The following is a 5,000-nucleotide window of genomic DNA, read 5'->3' on the forward strand; positions in this document are numbered from 1 at the left end:
CACCACGTCAGGCTTGCGGATTCCCTCAGGTGTGCGGAGGTGGGGCTCCACAGAAACATTGAAGCCCCTCTGCGCGAGTCCACGGGCGACATAGCGCACAATCGCGTCATGCCGCTTGACCCGGGACCCGTGCGTCCTGAAGCAAGCCTGTAACACGTGGTTGGCGGTCTCTACGGCCTGGCAGCCCGCGCGGCATCTGGTGTCCGCCTCCCGCCCGCGACTGCGCCGCGCCTTCGTGGGGAAGGCGTTGATGCGGGCGCGGAGAGCGTCGATGAAGTTACGCCCAGATAGCAGGCGACTGGTGTCAGCGACCCACTGGTGTTGCCCCTTGACGGCGGCGGAAGATGACAGCGCCGCACCGTCAAAGGCAACGTGCAGGCGCGCGGCCCACATCTCTCCAACCTGCGTCGACGATTTGAGGAGGTGGCCCTCCCACATAAGATGCCGCTCCAGCACCTCAATCTCACGCTGCACCTCGTCCCGGCCTGCACCGTCGGGGGCTGGTCCAATCCTCTTCAGCGCCAGGAGACGGGACCGGCGGAGTGTTGGCCCCATCCATCGGCATGATGGGATGCCGAGGCCTCCCTGAGCTACAGGAGCATGGAAGTAGCCCAGGGGAGTGTCCGCCGGAAGGCGGAACCATCTCCTGACGGCGGCCCGGATGGTCACGTCTGCCGCTTTCAACGCACCCACTCGGGTGCGGCTGAGGGCCAGCCCATGGTACAGGCCAGGGAGAAGTACGTTGGTGAGAGCGTAGAGGCGCTGTTGCGGCTTGAGCGGAGCTCGGGAGATGACGTCCAGCTGCTCCACCAGGTGGCGTCGTGGGTTGAAAACGCAGCGACCAGCGGTGGAGAATTGCAGTCCCAGATACCGGAAGGTTTCACCCACGCGTAGGGCGGGCATGGTGGCGTTGCCCGCTTTGAAGGTAACGTCGGCGTCGACCTTCACCTTCTTGTCACGCCCAGACGCGACTAAGGCGAGGGTGAAACACTTCCGGGCGTTGATCTGCAGCCCCAGATGGCCGAGGGCTGCGACGGCTGCGTCGATGAGGGACTGCAATCCTCTCGCGGTCGATGCAAAAAGCAGGACGTCATCTGCAAAGGCCGCAGCGTTAACTCTGCGACCGAGGATCCGAGCTCCGATGTGGGAGGGAAGCTGACTCAAAACAAAGTCCACCGCAAAATTGAAAAGGAGGGGGGAGAGGGGGTCACCCTGACGCACACCCCTTGCCGGCTGCAGGGGCACGCCCACGTCGGCGCCGCCCGCTATCACCGTCGTGCTACCCTCGTAGCACCTTTCGACGTACTCAATAAAGCAATCCGGCAGGCCATGAGCCCTCAGCACGGGGCGGAGGGCAGCATGGTCCACCGAATCGAACGCTTTAGAGACGTCGATCGATGCCACAAAAACAGAGCGACAGGAGCGGACTGCGTCGGTGAGAGCAGTGTCCAAGATGAAGGTGTTTTCCAACATCCCATCCCGGGGGATGAATGCCCGCTGACGTTCGTCCACAGCACATGCGCGCATCAGGCGTGACGCGAGAACCTTGTGAAAGGTCCGCGCCAACACCGAGCAGACCGTGATGGGGCGAAAGTCAGCGGGGGATGTTGGTGCAGCCGTTTTGGGGAGAAGTGACGTCCGGGCGCGAAGCAGACGCTCGGGGAGGGCGCGGGCCAGGAGGAAGAGGTTCAGGAGTTTCACCAGGACTTCATGCGGCAGGCGCCGCAGCTCCGCTGGAGTCAGGCCGTCCGGCCCGGCCGCCGATCCCCTGGGCGGCAAGGCAGCAGCGACCTCCTCACGTGTGACCGGCCCCCATAGGCACTCAGGAGCGACAGGCTCCGAGTGCGGGAGAAGGCGGTCACGGATGAAGCCAGCGGTGGAGATCGGCTTCTTCGTGAAGAGGTCCGCCCAGAAGTCCAGCAGACCGGGGATGTCGGGTGGCGGCTGCAGCAGGGTGCCGTCCAGCAAGCCGCGCACGCAACGTGCACGCGACCTACGGAAGGCGTCCTGTGTCCGCGCGAACTCCCAGCGGCGCCGCTTGCGCTTCTGCAGCGGCGGGGCGGCAGGCGGCCGCTTGGATGAGTGGCGCGGCCGCTGTGTCCTGGTGATCGACCTCTCCCCCCTGGACCCGACCGACGCAAGGGCATCCGGGAGCATGCCCAGGATGACATCGGGCGGCGTGCCCCGCCCCAGACCAATGACTCGATCCAGGGCAGAGAAACGCTGGGCGGAAGCAGGTAGCCCCGCCAGATGCTCCCAGATGGCGGCGTCAGTCGGCCCCTCCGGCGGCGGCCCGGTGGTGTCGGCCGCGAAGTCCTCGGCTGCGTCGACGGGCGGCGCAGCGGCCTCGCCCGCGTCAGGCAGCGAGCCCGCTGCTCCCCGGCGGGACGCCGGCTCTTCCCCCCGACCGATCTCAAGCGCCTCCATGAATTGGCGGACAAGCTGCTTGTGGGCAGCTTGCCGCCGTCGGCACTTGATTGCCTCAAGCGTTCGGTCGGGGAACATCCTGATAAGCTCTTGATTAACGAAGAAGAACCGGGCGTCCCTCTCAAGGAACAGTTCGGCCTCTGCCTTGGCGAGCGACAGGACTTCTTCCTCCGTCCACCTCGCACGATGCCTCTCCGTCACGATCTCAGCGTTGGCGGCCGCAAGGTGTTGGCGGCGGCGATGGACCCCGAGACCGTTCTTCGTGGTAAAAGTGCGGTGGCACTCACTGCAAGCAAAGGGAGCTACACAAACTATCGCATTTTCGTTACGGCCGGTTGGCCGGATAGGTGCTGGGGTAGCTGGGGTGGCACCTTCAGCGGAAGGGCCACCATCTCTTGTTTCTTGTCGGCTGCCCCCAACTATAAAGGGATAATGCGAGGGGGGGCTGGTAACCCCCCCAAGCCCCTGGTGCGGTCTTCCACTCTGCAAAAATCAGCGGGCCCACGAGAAGGGGAGAAGACCGCAGGAGAGGAGAGGCTAAGAGGGCTAGGCCCATGTATTGCGCATCACTCTCCCTGTAACTATAACCCAAGGAAGGCGCCTCGCAGCAGCAGCACGACTACATCAAGACCGCACTTCGAAAAGCCAAGTCCGGATGCAGCCACACCGCCGCCACTTGGCCACCTTAAGAGAGTCATAGTTACTCCCGCCGTTTACCCGCGCTTGCTTGAATTTCTTCACGTTGACATTCAGAGCACTGGGCAGAAATCACATTGCGTCAACACCCGCTAGGGCCATCGCAATGCTTTGTTTTAATTAGACAGTCGGATTCCCCCAGTCCGTGCCAGTTCTGAGTTGATCGTTGAATGGCGGCCGAAGAGAATCCGCGCACCCGCGCGCCCCCGGAGGAGCACGCTAAGGCGGACGCGGCCTCGCAGCAAGGAAGATCCGTGGGAGGCCAAGGCACGGGACCGAGCTCGGATCCTGCACGCAGGTTGAAGCACCGGGGCGCGAACGCCGCGCAGGCGCGCGCATCCTGCACCGCCGGCCAGCACGAGGCCAACCAACGGCGAGAGCAGACCACGCCCGCGCTAAACGCCCGCACTTACCGGCACCCCTACGGCACTCACCTCGCCCCGGCCCGGCACGTTAGCGCTGACCCACTTCCCGACCAAGCCCGACACGCCCCGATCCTCAGAGCCAATCCTTATCCCGAAGTTACGGATCCAATTTGCCGACTTCCCTTACCTACATTATTCTATCGACTAGAGGCTCTTCACCTTGGAGACCTGCTGCGGATATGGGTACGAACCGGCGCGACACCTCCACGTGGCCCTCTCCCGGATTTTCAAGGTCCGAGGGGAAGATCGGGACACCGCCGCAACTGCGGTGCTCTTCGCGTTCCAAACCCTATCTCCCTGCTAGAGGATTCCAGGGAACTCGAACGCTCATGCAGAAAAGAAAACTCTTCCCCGATCTCCCGACGGCGTCTCCGGGTCCTTTTGGGTTACCCCGACGAGCATCTCTAAAAGAGGGGCCCGACTTGTATCGGTTCCGCTGCCGGGTTCCGGAATAGGAACCGGATTCCCTTTCGCCCAACGGGGGCCAGCACAAAGTGCATCATGCTATGACGGCCCCCATCAACATCGGATTTCTCCTAGGGCTTAGGATCGACTGACTCGTGTGCAACGGCTGTTCACACGAAACCCTTCTCCGCGTCAGCCCTCCAGGGCCTCGCTGGAGTATTTGCTACTACCACCAAGATCTGCACCGACGGCGGCTCCAGGCAGGCTCACGCCCAGACCCTTCTGCGCCCACCGCCGCGACCCTCCTACTCGTCAGGGCTTCGCGGCCGGCCGCAAGGACCGGCCATGACTGCCAGACTGACGGCCGAGTATAGGCACGACGCTTCAGCGCCATCCATTTTCAGGGCTAGTTGCTTCGGCAGGTGAGTTGTTACACACTCCTTAGCGGATTCCGACTTCCATGGCCACCGTCCTGCTGTCTTAAGCAACCAACGCCTTTCATGGTTTCCCATGAGCGTCGATTCGGGCGCCTTAACTCGGCGTTTGGTTCATCCCACAGCGCCAGTTCTGCTTACCAAAAGTGGCCCACTTGGCACTCCGATCCGAGTCGTTTGCTCGCGGCTTCAGCATATCAAGCAAGCCGGAGATCTCACCCATTTAAAGTTTGAGAATAGGTTGAGGTCGTTTCGGCCCCAAGGCCTCTAATCATTCGCTTTACCGGATGAGACTCGTACGAGCACCAGCTATCCTGAGGGAAACTTCGGAGGGAACCAGCTACTAGATGGTTCGATTAGTCTTTCGCCCCTATACCCAGCTCCGACGATCGATTTGCACGTCAGAATCGCTACGGACCTCCATCAGGGTTTCCCCTGACTTCGTCCTGGCCAGGCATAGTTCACCATCTTTCGGGTCCCAACGTGTACGCTCTAGGTGCGCCTCACCTCGCAATGAGGACGAGACGCCCCGGGAGTGCGGAGGCCGCCGCCCCGTGAAGGGCGGGGAAGCCCCATCCTCCCTCGGCCCGCGCAAGGCGAGACCTTCACTTTC

General features: G+C 62.7%; 1 pseudogene; it reads right to left on the reverse strand.

The window, feature by feature from the left end:
• LOC124563463 overlaps positions 1–5,000 on the reverse strand; it is a 7,959-nt pseudogene that overhangs the window by 1,964 nt on the left and 995 nt on the right.

This window comes from Schistocerca americana, unplaced genomic scaffold (assembly GCF_021461395.2).
Source record: "Schistocerca americana isolate TAMUIC-IGC-003095 unplaced genomic scaffold, iqSchAmer2.1 HiC_scaffold_1220, whole genome shotgun sequence".
In the NCBI taxonomy this organism is placed as follows: domain Eukaryota; kingdom Metazoa; phylum Arthropoda; class Insecta; order Orthoptera; family Acrididae; genus Schistocerca; species Schistocerca americana.